At 38.6% G+C, this 22,978-nt stretch overlaps 1 non-coding gene across 1 annotated transcript; it reads right to left on the bottom strand.

The window, feature by feature from the left end:
• Positions 1-8,119: 8,119 nt before the first annotated feature.
• Positions 8,120-8,226, bottom strand: LOC117279254 (small nucleolar RNA R71). The gene has a single exon (XR_004509662.1). It is a non-coding gene; the product is annotated as a small nucleolar RNA R71 (small nucleolar RNA).
• Positions 8,227-22,978: the final 14,752 nt, after the last annotated feature.

The following is a 22,978-nucleotide window of genomic DNA, read 5'->3' as shown; positions in this document are numbered from 1 at the left end:
GATGTGCTTTATCCATATAAAATCTCTTTAAAATCCTTTTAGTGTATGCTGATTGATGGACAAAAATTCCATCTTTCATATACTCAATTTGTAGACCAAAACAAAATTTTGTCTTTCCAAGATCTTTCATTTCAAATTCTTTCTTTAAATAGTCTACTGCTTTAGGAAGCTCTACTGCTTTAGGAAGCTCCATAGGAGTTTCAATGATATTTAAATCATCAACATACACGGTGATTATAATAAATTTAGATCCAGATCTTTTTATAAAGATACAAGGACAAATTAAATCATTTTTGTACCCTTCTTTCAATAGGTACTCACTCAGGCGATTATACCACATACGCTATGATTGTTTCAATCCGTATAAAGATTTTTGAAGCTTTATTTAATAAATTTCTTGAAAACCTTAATATGCTTAGGAACAATTTAAATCCTTCAATGATTTCCATTATATGCATATCAAGTTTTTCTTGTATTGCCAGATTAAAACTTGAAATGGCGACGTCCACCACAGGAGAACATGTCTCTATATAATCAATGCCAGGATATTTACAAATCTTCTTGTGACACAAGTTGTCTTTATATCTATTGACTTAACCTTTTTTTCGCACAAGAACACATTTATACCTCCACTGGCTTTATACTTTCAGGTGTTGGGACTATCCGTCCAACTTCATATTTTTCAGGTGAAATCAATTTTCATTGCATATTTTTCATTTGGCCAATCATTTGTCTGTCCAAATTTCATGACAGATTTGAGCTCAAGATCCTCGTCAATATTAATAATATTGAGCGCTATATTATATTAACAATATCGTCGACGATCATTTTATATCGGTTCTACTATTACCCAATAAAGTCATAACTTATTGAGATCTCTTTATCTTATTATTTTCAGGTACCTGAGCCTCTCCCATGAGGTCTTAGGAAGTATTATGTTGTGGTGCTCTTTTAGAGCAATTGCCTCCTTATTATGACCATCTTGAACATTTGCTCATCTCCTTCTTCAAGGAGTTTTATCTTTGGAACCGATTAGTTTATTATGCTTTATGCATGCCATAGACTCTATTCATTATAAACTTTATTTTATTTGGAGCATTAGCAAGTGAATATGACATTTAGCTTTGGGTCAGTAAATACGCCTGGCAATATTTTGCAAATGAATTATCACTTGAACTTCAAGTTCATATTTTCTCGTACGAGGATCTAGATGTACTCATAATAATTCATTATATGCATTACTTTTTTAGAAGACCATTTTCTCCCCCTATTGTTGGAATCACCAACACATATCCCTAGCCTTATTTGGGGATCCATCTTTGTACATTGTGGTGGAACAATTAAATCATATAACACATTCATACTTCTAGATGGAAATTATTTGGTTCCTGACCCTGAACTGATTGTGATAGGGAGAACTTATCATAACTTGGCTAGATGCGTACAAGTGTTGTTATATATTAAATAATACATCACATACCAAATTTTATTTTGGAAGTTTTGTTCTCATAACAAATGGTTTAGATATAATTGGAGGCATACAATTTCTGCTAAACCAACTTGGATTTAAATCAGTATTCTCAAGATAAATTATCATAATTTATATTCTGGAACTATCCTCTAATAATTTGAGCAATCAATCTTGCAAAAGCCAAATTGCAAGTTGAGAACAAATGCATATGTGACCATAGAATAGATGCATCTATTAAAATCATATAATAGTAAACGGTCCACATGGAAGGTGACTGGCCTCACATATTTATCACCTTTTATTCGTTCCAGAAATCAAGGGATTCAATCCCAACCTTAACTGGTATATCATGAGAATAAGCAGCACAAGAGAATTCTTGAAGAATCTTATATTTCTTCAATATATGCCAATGTAATTCTCAATTAATTTTTCGCATCATAATTGAACCGAGATGGTCAAACGGTCATGCCAACTAATATTTATTTTCTGTAAACCTCTAGTTTACTTGTGGCTTGTGATTGCATCATCATGCTTATACTTGTGTAGTACAAATAGAAGAAAAGTCAGGTAACTTTTCATATTTACATAGTATGATTATAGTAATATAAAGATATTCAATATTCTTTTCATTTATAGTCTCAATATGCCAACCACTTTGGCTAATATATTTGTAAATCAAAATATATTTTTTAGACTTACTACAATATTAATGTCATGAACAATTTTATTCATTCGGGTAGTAACAAATTAGTTCTTTCAGAGCTCTTAACTGCTTTTGTACTACAAGATCTTTTGTCACACCATCCATATAATGAATGTCTCCTTCACAAAGAGAATCATATCATAATAATTGTCATGTTCAAAATCATCATAAGCAAAATAATTTCTTGCTTTAATTTTGCTTTTAATAACTTTCATAAGGCATGACAAAATATTTTTGGCGTATCACATGTATGCGACCAATGATATATTCATGTAACTACACAATAATATTCATTATCTTTATTTGTCTCAAACCTCCCTTAGAGGTGAGTTGTAGTATTTATCCAACCATGCACAAGTACATTATTATGCATAATCTTTATCACATATATATTTTCACAATAACTTTCAGGAATGAGTATGCAATCTCAATGTTTATCACAAGTCACATTCTCTTCAAAGAATTTCTCCTTTTTTATAATTACCATAGTGATAACTATTATTATTTTGGCCTTTCGCACGCCCACATTCATTGGTCAACCACCTGTCTTTATTTAGACTTATCATGCATTGCTATCACATTCACTTCAAGAATGGAGCAAATCAAGGGGGACAAGCTTCATGCTTTTTCATGAAAATTACATTATTTTTTCTTTAGTTATTATTATTATCAATATGGTGCATTAGGACTCAAACCCAATGCCTTACCCATATAAAGGCATGCTATGCCATAATGCGTTGGAACTTGAATCCAACGTCTTTTCATCAACATAGTGCGTTGGGACTTGAACCCATCGTCTTACACTCAATCTTGGGCATAATAGGCCAAAATTCACTAGGACTCGCACTCGAGCCTTTAAAATATTATTACTTCATAATTATAGGCATAAGTAAATTAACTTTTAAGAAGACATATATAACTATTTCAATCTTGAAACAGTTCCTCTGCAACAAAAATGTTAGTTAGGATATATGCCAATTTTGCTTTTAATGAAATACATCATGCGATGGTAAAAATATTATTACTAAATTACCTTAACAATTATCTATCATAGTATGTAAAAGGTAAGAACATATATATACGTTGGAATATTATCTTTGTCCTATAAGAGATGTAGCAAATAAAGACATACCTTTCCAGTTCTTTATTTCACTGGATACAATTAAAAAATATATTTTAACTAAACACTGCACATAAAGTTAGTGCAAAGATATGAAAGTATGAATGCGTTTAGATGGATGTAAAACTTATTTTTGTATTATCATCCAAGACATTTTTCATTGTACTTGATCTCATTGTCTGCTTATAATTTACATAGTCTTGACGTAAAAGATCATGAAATGAGCAATTCGTGCTGATAACGTGTTATAAAATAAAAGCAATTTAGTAAAATATGAATAAGACATGTTGTTATGAAATAAAAGAAATTTAGTAAAACATGAACAAGAAATGGAGATAGAGAGAAGGAAGAGATTTTCTTCTTCAATTGTGTGTATTTTCCTATCTATTACAAGACCATTATATAGGCATGAAAAGTGAAGAAAAATATTTCATTGAATATGTCATTAAGCATAGAAATATGTTATTGAATATGTCATTAAGCATTTGAGAAGATCACGGAAGAAGAGTAGACATAAAAAGATAGATTTAAGTGGGTATTTTATTATTCTTTAAATATTTAGCTTTAAGAAAAAAGTTAAAATATGTAGTGAATGACCTTGTGAGTAAGATGACAAAAATAAAGTGACTTTTATGGTGCAAAATAAAGAAAAGTGACTTTCATAAACAATTACCCTTACCTTGTTAGTAATCAAATCCCCAACAATATAATGGCTTGTCTAACAAGGTAAAACTTTCCACATCAAAATTACGACACCTAAAGTGCTCATAATTGGTAGAGAATATCTAGGAGAATTTATAGGAGACATGGCGAGGAGGATTCCGACGAGAGGGAAAATCGTAACCCTAGACCTTTCCAATCTTGTCTACAATATTTGCTTTGTTAGTGCTAAAATTACAGCTTTAATTACCTTGCTTTTAGTTAGTAAACCATCAACTCATTATTCAATATTTCTGAAGGTTTATTACTTTAATTCTGCGAAATTAGTGGTTATAATTAGTAGGTTAATTCCATGTGGGATTCGACTCCGGACTTGTAAACCAGATTATATTTGCAACGACCGCTAGACTTCTTAGGAGGCATAGTTGGGCGTGATCAAATTTTAGCGTCGTTACCGGGGACTTAACGGTGTTATTAATTACGGCTTGAAGAATAGCTACAATTCGTACTTTAGTCAGCTTTCTCGACTTGAAATTCATTATATTGAAACTCTAACGTTTGTAGTCTTGTGTATTATAGGTGCATGCCTAGAAACTCCTCAAGAACTGGTGAATTATACGAAGCATTACCAGACCCTGAGAAAGCTTTCAAGGCACTAAATTGAGAAAACAAGAAAGACAAACGACAACAGAACTCAACAGAACGAATCGAACTAGACATGGGAAACATCAATGACAATCAAAACAACAGAAACAATGTGAATGACCCGAACAATCAGGGTGTGGCACCTCTTGTGCCAGAAGCAGCCTTGTATGATTGGGCACAACCCACCGCTGAAAATCTGGCAACCACAATTGCAGTCCCTCAGATACAAGCACAATCATTTCAAATCACAAACAACATGCTACATTAGTTGCAGAACAAAGGACTATTCTCGGGGTCTTACATTGAAGATCCTCAGCAACATCTGAAAAATTTCCTGTCGATTTGTGTCACGCAAAGGCAACCAAATGTGACACCGATAGCAATAAGGATGTTGTTGTTTCCATTTTCAGTGACGGGGAGAGGCTCATACTTGGCTCAATTCGCGCCCCATAAACTCCATCACTGTAACGACCTGTCCGATCATTTTGAGTGTATTAGCCCCGATCCCTTATTTATTGTCTTTTCTGTGTTATATTGTGGTTATGTGACTTGCTGGGAAGTTTGGTTTTGGTTTCGGGTGAGTTTCGAAGTGAAATGGGATACATAGTCCCTAAATTAGAAGTTTAAGTTGTAGGAGTTGACCGTAGTTTGACTTGTATGAAGATGACTCTGGAATAAAGTTTTGACGGTTTCAATATCTCTGTATGGTGATTTTTGTCTTAGGAGCATGTCCGGATGTTGATTTGGAGGTCCATAGGTCATTTTGGCGTTAATTGGCAAAAGTTGAAAAGTTGGAAGATTTTTGGAAAGTTTGAATGGGAGAAGACTTTTTGATATCGGGGTTGGATTTCGATTCCAGAAGTTGGAATAGGTCCGTAATGTCAATTATGACTTGTGTGCAAAGTTTGGTGTCAATCGGAGTAGTTTTGGTATAAATCAGTGTCGATTTCGGAATTTGGAAGTTCATAAGTTCAGCATGCTTGAATTGGGGTGCGATTCGTATTTTTGATATTGTTTGATGTGATGTGTGGCTTAGAGTCGGTCTAATAGGTGTTTTAGAACTTGTTGGTATATTCGGACAGGGTCCCGGGGGGGCCGGGTGTGATTCGGATCGATATCGGAACAAAATTTGGACTTGTGCAAATGCTGAAGCTCCCAGTTCTTGTGTCATCGCAGCTACGGTGGGATTGGCCACAGGTGCGAACTCGCATGTGTGAGTAGTTGACCGCAGAAGCGGAGAGGTCAGTCCATGCGTGGCTCGCAGGCGCGACAATTATTCCGCAGAAGCGGCGTCGCTTCTGCGATGGAGAAGAGCGCAGGTGTGGCCACAAGCGCATGTACGACTTAGTTGCCGTAGGAGCGCATGCAGAGTTGTGACCTGCACTCGCAGATGCAAAGTGTGTTGGGCATAGTCATAACTGCACCTGAGATGGAAATTTCGCAGGTGCGACAGTAAGGTTGTAGGTGCGACATAACTAGGCATAAAAGAGGATTTTTCGAGGGTTTGCTTCATTTATCATTTTTGGGACTTTGAGAGCTCGGATTAAGGCAAGATTTTGAGGGATTTTCAGAGGTAGCATTTGGGTAACGATTCTTGACTTGTTTTTGATTAATTCTCATGAATCTACTGTTAAGTACACCTTTTAATTATGGTTATGGAGTTTAAAATTGGGGAAAAGTGTAGAAGTTCTTAGACCAAGTTTTTGGGTTTTGAAAGGCTAAATGAGGTCGGATTTGGATAATTCTTATATGGTTGGACTCGATATCAAATGGGTGTTCGAATTTTATAATTTTGGTCTGTTTCCGAGATGTGGGCCGAGGTCGACTTTTTGGAGAGATTTTTCAATTCTTAGCTAAGATCATTATTTCATTATTTAAATTAGTTTCCTATAGTTATATTTATAGTATGAAATTATTTTGGCTAGATTCGAGCCGTTCAGAGTTGAAAAATCGAGGAAAGTCCTTCTAATTGATTGATTGATTGATTGAGCGTAGTTTGAGGTAAGTGACTTGTCTAACCTTGTGTGTGGTAAATTCCCCTTAGGATTTGTTATTTTGGTGATAATTTATGATATGTGAAGTCTGTGTACGTAAGGTGACGAGTGCGTACACGGGCTAAATAATAAAATTCTGGTTTTTGCTACGTAGTTTCCTTTTTATGCCTTAATTGAGTTATTTTAGTACGTTATAGTCATCATGTTTAGCCTAATTTCACATGTCTACTTGTCTTATATCCTATTTGGAACTCGTATCACATGTTTAGTTAAATTACTTGCTTTTCTTGATTTCTGTATTCATTACTTAACTGTGGAAATTCTTTACTTGAAATTATTATCCTTGGAATATCATTAATTCAGTTGTTGTGTTTTGGCTTTCGTGTTATTGTTGAGGTGATTGTTTGGTTGTTTGCACGGGGTTTCTGCCGTGCGGTTGTTATTGTTTGCACGAGGTTTCTGTCATGCGGTTGTTATTGTTTGCACAAGGTTTCTGCCGTGCGGTTGATTGTTGCACAAGGTTTCTATTGTGCCGTTGTGATTATTGATATGCATGCGGTGGTATAAGGCCTGGTGTTGAAACACATGCGGTGAGATAAGGAGGGCTTGATACGCGTGGCTAGTAGAGGAACTACTAGAAGTCATGCGGTGTGATAAGGTGGGCTAAAATGCGGGATGCTATTTCGAAAAAATAATTTTCAAAAACCAAATATAAAGGCTCCCGCGGTGATATAAGGAAAGACTGTGATTTGTTTTTTACGATTTAGGACTATGAGGTGTTACCTCGGGAGTGCCCCTGTCTATATTCTTTATTTGCTGTATTGTTTGGTTCTTGTTTTCCTTAACATGTAAAATTCTTGTTTTCCTTTCGTGTCGTATTAGCTTTCCTTGATTCCGTGTTATTATTTCCCGTAAATTCTTTATTGTTCACTTCCCTGTCATTTTCATTATATCATATTATTTGTGTCGTGTTTCTTATTATCTCCAGTAGGGCCTTGACCCGACCTCGTCACTACTCTACAAAGGTTAGGCTTGGCACTTACAGGGTACAGTTGTGGTGTACTCATACTACGCTCCTGCACATGTTTTTGTGCAGATCCAGGTACATCCTATCAGCCTCGATATTAGTACACTGTGTTGCTGCTTTGGAGGCTTCAAGGTACACCTGCCCGCGTTCGCAGGCCTCGGAGTCCCCTTTCTACCCTGTTTTTCCTTATTTCCTTATGTTTTTGATAGACAGTGATGTATATGATTGTTCAGCATTGTATCTAGAGCTTGTGACTTATATCTCACCAGGTTTTGGGAAATTGTATATATTAAGCTTATAGTCTATTGATGAAATTGTTGAAGTTGTGAAATTTTAAGTTTTTTTTTATGTTTCCGCATATTGTTAGGCTTACCTAGTCTTAGAGATTAGGTGCCGCCACGACATCCTATGAAGGGGAATTGGGGTCGTGACAATCACTACTTGGGAGGAATTAGTCAAGTAATTTTTGAACAAATTCTACCCACCCAATAAGACTGCCAAGCAAGTTGATGCGATATTGAGTTTCAGGGAGAAACTGGTTGAAACATTACAAGAGACATGGGAGAGATTCAAAGGGATGCTGGTTAAGTGTCCACACCATGGCATTCCGGATCAGATGTTGGGACAGAGGTTTTACATGGATTGGCAAATAGCTTGAAAGCCAACATTGATGCTTCAGCAGGTGGAGCATTATTTTAGTAAATCATTCAGAGAGTGTAAGATTCTACTTGATAAAATGGCTCAAAACTCAGACCTGTAGTGCTGTCGTGACAAAGCCCATAGCCGAAACGCTATTTGACCCAGGGAGTTTCACAATTCCGTGCACCATAGGCAGCTATGCTTTTGCTAAAGCATTGTATGATTTGGGGGCGAGCATAAACTTGATGCCCTTGTCTATCTATAAAAGGTTAGGCATTGGAAGGGTAAGATCCACATCCATGTTACTATAGCTAGCCGACCGAACGGTGAAAAGGCCATCATCTATACTTGATGATTTACTTGTACAGGTTGGAAAGTTTGTGTTTCCGACAGATTTTGTCATTCTGGACTTCCAGATTGATGAAGAGATTCCCATAATTTTGGGAAGGCCATTCTTGGCCTGAGGGAGAGCTCTGATTGATTGTGAAACTGGGGAGCTAAAGATGAGACTGAACGATAAATAAATAATGTTCAATGTGCAAAAGTCTATACGGCGACCCAGTGAGTTTGCTAATTGCTCTTTGATTGAAGATGTGGATATGATTCTGGAGGAGTAAGACGAGGCACTGAACGTAAAATACCCCCTCTTAGTCTTCCTGATGAACTTAGAAGATGTAGATGGTGAGGACTTAGTGGAGTGGGTTTTGGCCCTTCAAGGCCAAGGGTATTGGAAACGAGAGCTCGAATTCGAGCCTTTACACTTAGAAGAAAGAAAGACTCCTCCAGCAAAGCCATCAATTGAAGAGCCACCACAGTTTGAGCTAAAACCGTTACCGTCTCACCTCAGGTATGCTTTCTTAGGACCTAGTTCGACATTACCTATTATTATCTCATCTTGTTTGTACGATGTGCAGGTAGAACAACTTTTGCAGGTTATGAAGGAGTGCAAGACTGTAATTGGGTGGACCATTGCAGACATAAAGGGTATCAACCCAACATTTTTTATGCATAAGATTCTACTGGAAGATGGGCACAAACCTTCCAGAGCATATCAAAGAAGGCTGAACCCCAACATGAAATAAGTGGTGAAGAAAGAAGTGATCAAATGGTTAGATGTGGGAATCATCTTCCCCATCTCTAACAGCAATTGGGTCAACCTAGTTCGGTGTGTGCCAAAGAAGGGTGGAGTGACTGTAGTGCAAAATGAGAACAATGAGTTGATCTCAACAAGAACAGTCACGGGATGGCGAATCTGTATGGATTACAGAAGATTGAACAAGGACACTCAAAAAGACCATTTTCCGCAGCCATTCATTGATTAGATGTTAGATAGATTGGCGAGGTGATCCCATTTTTGCTTCCTGGATATTTACTCGGGGTATAACCCGATCTCTATTGCCTCAGAGGATAGAGAAAAAATGTTGTTCACCTGTCCGTATGGCATCTATGCCTTTCGGAGAATGTTGTTTGGCCTATGCAATAATGCAATGCACCTGCCACATTTCAAAGGTGCATGATAGCCATCTTCACAGATATGGTAGAGGACATAATGGAGGTTTTCATGGATGACTTCTCAGTGGCGGGGAACGCATTCGATGATTTCCTTATGAATTTGAAAAGAGTTTTGAAGAGGTGTATGGAGACTAATCTAGTACTGAACTGGAAAAAGTGTCATTTCATGGTACATGAAGGTATTGTCTTGGGATAACTAGTGTCATGTAAGGGCATTGAGGTGGACCATGCTAAGGTTGATGTAATTGAGAAGTTGCCTCCACCCACTTCCGTCAAGTCCATAAGAAGTTTCCTTGGTCACGTCGGTTTCTAGAGGCAATTTATAAAAGATTTTTCTAAAATTGCTAACCCTTTGTGTAAATTGCTTGAAAAAGATCACCCTTTTATGTTTTCTGATGACTGCAGGGTAGCTTTTGAGGAGGTGAAAAAGAGCTCGGTGACTACACCAATCATAGTGTCACCTGATTGGGAGCAACCTTTTGAGCTGATATGTGATGCAAGTGATTATGTTGTGGGAGCAGTTCTTGGGTAGCGAAAAGATAAAGCATGCATCAAATCTACTATGAAAGTAGAACCTTGAGTGGTGCCCAACTAAATTACACAGTGACCGAGAAGGAGATGTTAGCAGTGGTGTTCACATTTGACAAATTCAGGTCATACCTGATGGGCTCGAAGGTAATTGTTTATACTGACCATGTTGCTCTCAGGTACCTAATTGAGAAGAAGGAGTCAAAGTCGCGCCTAATTCGATAGGTGCTACTGCTGCAAGAATTTGACTTGGAAATTCGTTATCGAAAGGGAACGAAGAACCAAGTGGCTGATCACTTGTCTAGACTGGAAGGAGCAGAGAAAAAGGTTGAGGTGGAAGAAATTGTGGAGACTTTCCCGGATGAACAATTGTTGGCTACGAGCCTCGAGGTAGCGCCATGGTATGCAGATATTGCAAACTACCTGGCGAGCGGTATTGTCCCATATGACCTTTCCTTTGTTCAAAAGAAAAAGTTCTTTCGTGAATGTCGCACGTATTATTGGGATGAGCCATATCTGTTCAGGATTTGTGTTGATAACATGATCCGGAGATATATTCCCGAGACAGACCAATGTCACGACCCTAAATTCCCAGCTTCGGGTCTGCGATGGCGCTTAACATTTCATTTGCTAGGCAAGCCAACGTTAGAATAATATTAGCCATTTTTAAACAATTTTAAATTAATTAATAATAAAAAATTAATTGCGAAAATAAAGTCTGAAATAGAGTGAATAATCCATAATAATAGCGATGTCTAAATATCATCCCAGAACTGGTGCCACAAGTGCACGAGCTACTAGAATAACACAAATAAAGGTTTGAATGAAAATGAAGTTGTCTGAAAGAAATACACAGCTACGATAAAGTGGAAGGGGACTTCAGAACTGCGAACGCCATACAGTTATACCTCAAGTCTCCTGCGAATAGCTGAATCCGAGCAAATATACTGTACGCCATTGGGACCAATTCCGGTATCTGCACAAAAAGTGAAGAGTATACTATGAGTACAACCGACCCCATGTACCCAGTAAGTGTCGAGCCTAACCTCGACGAAGTAGTGACGAGGCTAAGGCAGGTCACTTATATTAACCTGTACGCAATAATAATAATAGTAATAACAACAATAATAGAAATAAAATAGGTAGCTCATTTCAACAGTTGAAGCCAACTCGACAGTCATAACCAATTATTATTTCAATCAGTTTTCGTTGCGGCGTGCAACCCGATCCCACAATATATTCATATTCAATTTCGTTGCGGCGTGCAACCCGATCCTCAATATATCTTTTCAATCAATTCTATTGCGGCGTGCAACCCGCTCCTCCAATATATTTATTTCAATTAATTTTGTTGCGGCGTGCAACCCGCTCCTCCAATATAGTCACTTTCGTCTCTGTTGCGGCGTGCAACCCGCTCCTCCAATATATTCACTTTCATCTCTGTTGCGGCGTGCAACCCGCTCCTCAAAGAATATAATTTACCAATTCTTATAAAAAAAATTATTACAATAAATGCAACAATTAATATGAAATTATAAGAAAATAAGCATACAATAATTATGATTTATTTAGAAATAAGTGATGACCAGTAGCAATTAATTATAGAAATTAAGGAGGAAATACGCAATTTAATAATTAGTATGCTAAATGTCATGTAGAAATTAAGTCACATAAATCAAATAAGCATGTAGCAATTATAGCATGGATTCAAGGCATAATATTGAGAAAGGAATATGAGAGAAATAATTAATATAATAATTAATTCATGATATAAAATAATTTATGATTTTCAAATAATTATGCAAATAATTAATTTGACGATGTATAGATACTCGACACCTTGCCTATACGTCGTTCACATGAATTCCACATAACAAATAATTCAAGGGTTCTATTCCCTCAAGTCAAGGTTAACTACGACACTTACCTCGCTTCACAACCAATTTCAAGATTTCAATAAACCTTTGCCTCGCGAATTCATGTCTGAAAGCTTTAAATCTAGTCACAAACAATTCAATATACTCAACACGAATCGTAGGAATTAATTCCATATAAATTTACTAATTTTTCGGATTAAAATCCAAAATTAATTTTAAAATTTGATAGTAGGACCCACGTCTCGAATCTCGAAAAAACTCAAGAAATCCGAACATCCGTTCCGATACGAGTCCAACCATACAAAATTTATCGAATTCCGACATCAGATTGTCTTTCAAATCATAAATTTTCGTTTTTGAAAAGTTTTACAAAAAATATCAATTTCTTCCACCTAAATCTAAAATAAATGATGAATATTTACATGGATTTATGAAATACAATCACTTGTGGATAGAGAACACTTACCCAAGTCGAATTCGTGAAAACCCTCTTTGGAATCGCCCAAACCGAGCTCCCCAACTCTATTTTTGTCAAAAATGGCAAAACCCCCAATTTATAGAGCCTCTGCTGTTTTCGAGCACCACAGGTAGCGTGTGGCGCTACCTGTGGTGCATTTTCCAGAACCCCAACAATTCCCAGCGCCATGGCTAGCGCAACACGCTACCCTGGGCGCTGGCGGCGACGTGAAATCTTTCGTGACACGAAAATGGGCATAACTCTCTCATACGATGTCCGAATTCGACAATTCTTTTTGCTATGGCTCCAAAATTTCAATACGGATCTAATGCCTCAATAAAAACTAAATTTGGGGCTTATTTGTTAATGTTATACCGCTTATTCTTGAATAAACGACGTCGAAATATTCTAGAATATCCAAATTAAATTCTGTTAACCATCTGAAATCCACCTGAGGCCCTCGGGACCTCAACCAAATAATCCAACAAGTCCCGTAACATAATACGGACTTACTCGGGGTCTCAAATCACGCCAAATAATGTCAAAATTATAATTCACACCTCGATTCGAACTTATGATTTTCAAACTTTTCACTTTACAAAACCCGCGCCGAAACGTATTAAATGAATCCGGAATGATTTCTAATTTGGCGCACAAGTCATAAATGACATAACGGATCTATTCCAACTCTTGGAATCTCAATCCGATTCCGATATCGATATAGTCAAATTCACGGTCAAACTTTGGAAATCTTTAGCCTTTAGATTTTTAGTTTCCATTAAATGGTGATAATTCGATGTAGGGACCTCCGAATTCAATTTCGGGCATACTCCCAAGTCCCAAATCATAATACAGACCTATTGGAACTGTCAAAATACCGATCCGGGTCTGTTTACTCAAAATATTGACCGAAGTCAACTCAAATGAGTTTTGAAGCTCCATTTCACATTTTAATCAATGTTTTACACAAAAACTTTCCGGAAAAATTTACGGACTGCGCCCGCAAGTCGAGGGATGCTGAAGGGTGATATTCGAAGTCTCAGAATATAGAAATGAATATTCAAAATTAAAGATAACATATTGGCTCATTACAACCAATCTTTTATTTTGTAGGCTTGTCATGCATCCCCATATGATGGCCATTTGGGGGGAGTAATGACACCTCTAGGTGAAGGGTTATGATGAATGCCAACGGACCGGGAATATTTCTCACCGACAGGAGATACCCTTGAACCCAATCCAGGAGGTGGAAGTGTTTGATGTATGGGGAGTCAATTTCATGGGGCCTTTTGTCAGTTCATATGGTAACAAGTACACACTTGTAGCTGTGTACTATGTGTCAAAATGGGTGGAAGTTGTGGCACTCCCTACAAATGATGCAAAGGGAGTCATTGGTTTTTTGAGAAATAATATATTCACCCGGTTTGGCACTCCAAGGGTAATAATCAGTGATGGAGGCACTCACTTCTGCAACCGAGCTTTCGCAAAGTTGTTAGAAAATATAGTGTTCGCCACAAGGTTGCCACCCCATATCACCCATAAACAAGTGGGTAAGTGGAAGTGTCGAATAGAGAAATAAATAATGTGTTGATAAAGACCGTGAATGCTACAAGAACGGATTGGGCGAAAAAGTTAGACGATGCACTCTGGGCCTATCGTACCGCTTTTAAAACTCCAATTGGCATGTCACTTACCCATGGAGTTGGAGCATAGAGCTTTGTGGGCATTGAGGCAACTGAATCTCGATATGAAAATTGTAGGTACAAGTAGAGCCATAGAGTTGCACGAGCTTGATGAGTTTCGTTTTCTTGCTTTTGAGAGCACACGGCTATATAAGGAGAGAATGAATATGATGCATGACAAAAATGTTCTTCAGCGAAATTTTAAAGCTGGAGACGTGGTATTGCTATATAACTCAAGATTGAAATTATTTCTGGGTAAGCTGAAATCTAGATGGTCGGGACCATTCAGAGTAGTGCAGGTGCTCTCAAATGGAGCTACGAAAATTGAGTCTGAATAGGACGAACAGGTTTAGAGTGCATAGGCAAAGGTTGAAACACTACCTTGGAATGAGTGACGAAAAATGGGAGAAATAAGTGATACAATTGAACGAACCTCAATATGTGAGTGAAGTATAATCCAGAGACTGCGTCGTGCCGCGACGTTTAATCAAGCACTTTGCGGGAGGAAACCCATTGTAATATTGTAATTCGTCGTGTCGCGGCGTTAAATTAAGAGCTTGTTGGGAGGCAAAGCAATTTTCTTGTTTTTGTTTAGTGTCATTTGGTCAAAAAAAAAAAAGTGGGGAGGCAGCAGCGAAGCGAAGCTCGCTTTGCGAGACTAAGACCAAGAATGTTGAGGAGAAAACTTTTGGGGACAGCGAAGTGCATCTCGCTTTGCGAGACCGGGACCAAAAGGGAAAGAAAAAGAGAAGAGGGGACAGCGAAGTGCCCATGGGTTCGCGAGACTGAGACCGGGCATAACTAAACCAGGTAAAGGGGCTAGTCTCCAGGTAGCGCATCGCGCGGTCCTGGCACGACCCCATGTCATTTTTTTTTCTTTCTGTTTTCTCGTTAATTTTCCAAATTAAAAAAAAAAACAAAAAAAAAAAACAAAACGAAAAAAACAAAAAGAAGAGAAAATCAACATAAACCCTGCCACCTTTCTTTTTCTTTTTCTTTCTTTTCCACAGCGCCCTCTCCATCAGGTACGCCCCACTCCTTAATTTTTTCTTCTCTTTCTCATCTTGTTGTGCGTCTTTATTCCCCACCCACGGCCATCTCCCATTCACTTAGGTCATGATACTATTGGAAAATTGAACCAATTAAGATTAACAAAAGTTATGCACATAAAGTGTTCGATGATTTGCCCGAATGAATTGTTTGGTGAGGTTTAGTGAAGTCTAAGTAGCAAACCTATCTCTATTGGCAATACGAACATATCTTAAGTGTGGGGTGGTCGTTGGATGTCTTATGAACTTAAATTGTGCTCTTTATAAGACAAGTATCATTTACGGCCAACTTAGGCATGACTGAGGTGTTGCCTAACCCACGTGTTGTTGAATTATGCTAATTAACATGGAATAACTATAAAGTTACAGACTGACGCAGAGGGGCTCCAAACGGTTGATTTGAGTGCCACTGATGGCACTATTGCTGTCACAACCCGGAATTCAATAGTCGTGATGGCACCTAACCCAACCCTCTAGGTAAACCAATTAACGATTCCCCATTTTCAATTAACTTAATAAAACAATTTAACAAAGGAGTTATCTAAATCTTATACATCCCCAAGGACTAGTATTACAAATCATGAGCTTCTAAGAATAGAATTTACAAGCTGATATGAAGTAAATACATCTTCTGTTTGAAAAGTACATAAACATAGTTTTTATAAATCTAAGGCTACCATGAATAAGAGGCAGCTACAACAGGAACGCAGGTACATCTTCAATCCCGGCAACCATAGAGCACATCAACAACAACAACCAACATCTGCACGCAATGTGTAGAAGTGTAGTATCAATACAACCGACCCCATGTACTGAGTAAGTATCTTGTCTAACCTCGTCGAAGTAGTAACGAGGCTTTGGTTAAAAGATGCTCATTGATAAAACCTGCATTGATAAAACCTGTAATGTAACTAACAATAGAACTATACTACAGTACAACAGAGTAGAGCACACGAAACGATTATACAAAGCAATAATGCAGTATTAAAAGAAAACACAATAGGTATCAAAATCTCACCCAATCCTTTCCTGAGAGCGAAAGCCAATAAATCACAACAATCACCTCAAAACTTTCATAATGTGAGAAATATACTCAAGACATCAAATTCGACGGCACGGCAACACCATTCGTGCATTTATATCATCCTCACCAATTATGTGTAAAGCAGTACCAACCAAATGACAGAAATGTCGATAACAGAAATGACAGAGTGGGAAATACGCAAATAACTATGGAGGACGAGAATGTACATGAGAACATCAGTAACAGACTGAATAGAAAGCAAATAGGTAATGACAACGATTAGGAAAAAGGAATGTAACTTCGACTAACTAACAAGGTGAAGGCATGAAGACAAATATGACAAATAAGGAAGCGGACACATGATCTTTATAAGTTAGCAAGTAGGGACATGAACGACTAGTATAGAAGAAGACCTACACTTAAGTACAACAAAACAAATGGCATGGATGAAATCATAACAGCAGGAAATAGGCATGATATTAGCAAATTTAAGCAAATAGAAGGCATGATAACATGACAACAAAGGTGATAGAGGATAAAGATAGAACAGTAATAATATATCACATAAGAACCATGAACACGACAATAATAATTCCAGGTAAATACATGAAGGTATCTGCAAGAAAGAAATATCACAACATAATGCATGTCTCTCGTCCCCACTTGCACGGAAACACCCTTCGTGCCATGAACTCACCATAACATGAAAGCGTAATAATATAAATAAAATGGCACGGCATCACCCTTCGTTCTTTTACTCACAAAACATGGCACGTCATCACCCTTCGTGCTTTTACTCATAATGATATGGCACGGCATCACCCTTCGTGCTTTTACTCTCAATAATATGGCACGGCATCACCCTTCGTGCTTCAACTCTCAAATAATATGGCACGGCATCACCCTTCGCGCTTTACACTCTCCCTCATATGATAATTCATAAACAAAGGCACGGCATCACCCTACGTGCTTTACACTCTTCCTTACCAAGCATATGTATATCAATGACAAACAAGGCATGAAGCGTAAATGACGTCAATGAGAGTGTTTAAACGAATATTTCAAATGAATCTCAATCACAACTTTCCAAGCCAATAATAGTTCAGTAAACCCACAAGAACCTTATTATTCAAGTATTCCAATAAATTTCACAATTTATCTACAACACAAGTATAGAATCTAGTATCTCAAGAATATCGGCCGTAGCAATGTATCAATGATTATGCATATTGATGACCGAATTAAACACACTAATGTATTCTCAGAATTTCCATCAAATTTGATCAAGTTATAATAAGCTAAGTCTTAGTTTCTAATATTTAATACTATGTTCTTAGTATCTATGATCCAAGTAAGGCATGAGGCAAAACGATCACGTGATTCTACAAGACACAATTTATAACATATTTTACCCCCGAGCATGGTTACCCTGGCACATGCATATATGCTCGTCACCTCATATATGTATCACTCCCGTATGTAGCAAATAATGTCAAATAATAGGAAAATTTCCCTCAACAAAGTTAGATAAAATACTTATCTCAAAGAAGGCAAACTGATACTCAAAAATGAACTCCTCGGGTGATATGACCTCCGGGCGGCTCAAATCTAAACAAAATAACTTCAAAGCACAAATAAAACTCGTAAGAGACCATTCCGGATCATAAAGTCTCAATCTTTAACAAAGTTTAAAAATCGACCCAAAAGTTGACCCCCGGGCCCGCACCTCGAAACCCGACAAATTTCACAAAATACGACTACCCATTCAAGTACGAGTCCAACTATACTAGTTTCACTCAAATCCGACTCCAATTCGATGTTCAAAACTCAAAAATTCATATTATGAACTTTAGGCCAAAACCTCAAATTTCCTCTATAAAATTCATAATCCAATTACCAAAAACGGGGGAAAATTCGTGATATAAGATCAAAACGGTATAGAGAACCCTTACCCTAGTCCACAAGATGAAAATTGCTCCAAGAATCGCCTCAATCCGAGCTTGGAAATGTTAAAATGAAGTCAAAATTGCGATTTTTTAAAGAACACTACCCAGGTCTTTTATGCATCGCGAACGCGGAAGAACTATCGCGTTCGCGCATCAGAAAACAAAAGATGCCCAGAATACCCTTCGCGAACGCGAGAAATGGGACGCGAACGAGATGAACAAGGGACAGGACTTACACGAACGCGTACGAGACACGCGAACGCGAATAGGAAAATCATCACTAGTGCCCGGGGCCTGGTTTGCACTCCGCGAACGCGACATATGGAATACAAACGCGAAGAAGGAGGTGGTAGAACTTCGCGAACGTGAGAGGGTAGCTGTGAACGCGAAGAGGAAATATTCCACCCTCCAAAATAACACTACGCGAACGCGAGATCAAGGACGTGAACGCTATGAAGGAAACCCAGATGACAGATTCAGCAGTTCAAAATAGGAGGAAAATGACCCGTAGCCCATCCGGATCACACCCGAGGCCCCCGGGACCCCGTCCCAACATACCAACAAGTCTCATAACATAACACGGACCTACACGAGGCCTCAAAACACACAAAACAATATCGGAATGACGAATCACACCTCAATCGAATTCAATGAACTTGAAACTTCAAACTTCCACAACCGATGCTTAAACCTATCAAATCACGTCCGATTGACCTCAAATTTTGCACACAAGTCACATTTGACATTACGTACCTGCTCCAACTTCCAGAATCAGATTTCGACCCCGATATCAAAAAGTCCACTTCCAGTCAAACTTCTCAAAAACCTTCAAATTTCTAACTTTTGCCAAACGACTCCAGAATGACCTACGAACCTCCAAATCAATTTCCAGACGCACTCCTTATACCAGAATCACTATACAGAGCTATTCCCAGACTCGGAATCCCAAACGGACATCGATAACATTGAAATGCACTTCAACCCAAATATGATGAAATTTTTCCAAAATGCTAACTTCCACAATAGGCGCCGAAATGCTCCCGGGTTATCCAAAACCCGATCCGAACATACGCCCAAGTCAGAAGTCATCATACGAACCTGCTGGAACCTTTAAACCCCGATTTCGAGATCGTTTACCCAAAAATCCAATCTTAGTCAATTCTTCCAACTTAGAGCTTAAATCTTGAAGTTCATCCTTTCAAATCGATTCTGGATAACTTGAAAATCAACATCGACGATTTACGCAAGTCATAATACATCATGCGGAGATGCTCGAGCTCTCAAAACACCGAACGAAGTGTAGATTCTCAAAATGACCAGTCGTGTCGTTACATCCTTCACCACTTAAACACGCGTTCGTCCTCGAACATGCTAGGAGTCATTCTAAATCTATCAAATCACGGTATAATCTTAGTATGCATAAACCCAGGGGTGATCCCGCGTCACCTTGACCCATATAAACCTGCCAACACAACCTAACTAGAGATCCTTACTTCAACCTTGGTCCTTAAACCTTTGAACCCCACTCTCTAACACCCTGAATTCATTACAAGCCCCAAATCTCACATCTACACACTGTATAAACCTGAACAAGCTGTATTAGGTCATAACCATAAACCCCAAGATGAAATTGCATGATGCGCCCCATCACTCGGACAATCACAGTAGGAACTGCTGACCACCATTACTGCCCAAACACAAATCTAGTGCCAGTAGCAACCTCATATCGATTAGAGCCTCGTTTAAACCTTCATACCCCGCCGATGATGAAAGAAACATGCATAACCTCTTAATCACTCATCTGATCAATAATCCAAGAAAATCACTAGTCCGACCAGGGCCATTTTCCTGAATCCTCAGCAAAACATAGTATTATTCTTCCAAACCTTCCTCATCCCATTACAATAGTGACATTCTCAAGTCTAGAAACCTCGTCCCAGCCATTACAAGTAGCCTCACCGACTAGTATCAATAGTAATCATATAGAACCCCACATAACACGGTCCCGAGCACCAACAAGTAATAATTCAAACATGACAGATAACCATAGAAGAGCTAAATAAGAAGACTACTAAACAAGTTAAGCAGGCAGGGAAATTTTAGCATTTTACTATGAACTATTTTCAACAAGGTGAAAGCAAAACTACACGAGGTAAACATCAGGAGTTACATTTCATCACAGTACTGTTGCGGAGTGCAACCCAATCCCATCATATCAATCCACATAGGGTACCCCTCGAGCCATAACGCTCGGGCTCACTGATCATATGTGCGTCAATATCAAGCACCAAAGAGTGCACAAAAATTCAACCGTGGGAAAATTATCAGGAACAAACAATACTGAGAAGGACAAGCACAGTTATGGTGCAATAAGCAAATCAGCATCACGAAGGCCATCTCGCCCATAGTACCATGAAGCCTAAACTGAATTACAATATGCGTGCGAACGACCATATAACCCCCACAATTCGTCATAGTATAAGAGGAAAACATATAACATAAATCAAGGCGCGAATAACATTCATTCCGCCTGATGATATACATGTAGTAACAGCTGCGCAGGAACAAGCAAATCCGATCCGATACAGAATATGCATCCTTATTGGGCCTACCAATGAGCCCCCAAATTAACTCCGGTCATCCCTGAACGGACGATTGTTCACAACGACATAACCGTAGCACACCATCATCTGGCTAGTTTTGGCCATATTTCACAGTCCACAACCACGAAATAATCTGTTTCTGAGAACTCCCATCTTCAAATCCATGGAACACACGAATCACCCTACTTGATCCCAACTCTCCTGCCCAAATGCCTAACACATCTCTCGTATACAATCATCCCACAAGGAATACTTCTGAAATTCTTCCGTGTCATATAACATAATCTGAATCTCACCAGCAGACTAACCAGGCGAGCATCGCAATATAAATTATGCATTCGTAAGTCAAAACACAATGCACCTTCTGAAATGCACACCCTTCTCATGAAATACCAAGTAGTAATAACATCCATTTAGACGTCCGAAACTGTCCGTGTTGTCTAAGAATTCATGACTTTCCCTTCGAAACGGAGTCGTGACCTTGCACATCCAAAACTGAATCACGTTCAGTTAGAAACATTCTATTTGATCTCATCTAGGAGGAAATCCCAATACGCAACATGTTCCCTCACACCAATAGGAAGTATTCACCCCGAACTGTGATAGAAATCATCGAGAACCTTCTGGAAATCCATTGGCACATACCCAAGCTATCAGAACTGAATCCCTTTAACTCAACCAAGCCACGCAGTTGCCCAAAACCCATGAGCATTGCCACGAAACACTTGTGGAGACCCACCACATCATAAGTACCCAAGGAACCGATCACATCATTACCGTGTTGATCCAATTTACTATCAAACCGCCATGTTTCCTCTAAGTTCCTTCTAGATTACCCTCAAGTTGATACCCCTCCTTGCGAGAACACCATGATTCTTACCCCAAAGCTCGCAATAAGAGATTCTAGCATAAAAACCACACCGCCCTAAGGCCCATAAGTCGTTGCATCCCCTCTTAGCACCCCCAAAGTACCACAACTAAGGCACTCGCTCTGAAGGGACCTTCTGTGAATCTAAAGTCGTTCCCTCCACCACTTAGTCTTCTTGTTAATGAAATGCATGATCCACAATGATATAGAAATACCGCGAGCCTCGACACCATCCAATGTAAATCTTAAACTCTAGCCACAACCACTATGCCACCACTTAAACTTCCTGAGTCTGAACTCGTCAATAAGGCATGTGAATCAAATTCGTTCCACAATTAAACAACATGAAAACCTTTCAATAGACTCATAACTCGAGACTATACACCACATCAAGACAGAAACCAACGCCCATTACCCATTTTTACACCTCAAGCAGACTTCTTTCGTCACATTCAATCACCCGAATATAGTTCGCAACCACATCCTACTCGTCATTAAGTCACCCAATCACTCGCCTGCCACAATCTCCACTCATAGGGACACTATCGGACATATAAGTCCAAAAGCATATGCTCACACAACCGAGATCCCCGTGCTCAAACTACAATCACAACCCGGCATCAAGTCCTCCAGACTGACCCATCATCAGCACACGAGAATCATATCTCGCATCTCATCCAGGGACTCACAAGCCATCGATGCTCCACCGATACCGAGCACTCGTATGCACAAACGAATGCGTGGAAGGAATTCAAAAAGTTACGCTCCAAACGGAATCAATGTCGCACGATAAGGAAAGAAGGATGGGAAGTTTATCCTAAATGCCCTGCAGTCTCTCGAAGATAGGTATAGACGTCATCATACCGATCTGCAAGACTCTACTAGACACTTGCTCATGACTCGTAAAACCTATGAACCTAGAGCTCTGATACCACCTGTCACGACCCGAAATTCAATAGTCGTGATGGCACCTAACGCAACACGCTAGGTAAGCCAATTAAAGATTCCCCATTTTCAATTAACTTAATAAAACAATTTAACAAAGGAGTTATCTAAATCTTATACATCCCCAAGGACTGGTATTACAAATCATGAGCTTCTAAGAATAGAATTTACAAGGTGATATAAAGTGAATACATCTTCTATTTGAAAAGTACATAAACAGAGTTTTTA

This window comes from Nicotiana tomentosiformis, chromosome 9 (assembly GCF_000390325.3).
Source record: "Nicotiana tomentosiformis chromosome 9, ASM39032v3, whole genome shotgun sequence".
Lineage (NCBI taxonomy): Eukaryota > Viridiplantae > Streptophyta > Magnoliopsida > Solanales > Solanaceae > Nicotiana > Nicotiana tomentosiformis.
The sequence above is the reverse complement of the archived record's forward strand: the minus strand, read 5'-3'. Positions and strand labels throughout refer to the sequence as shown.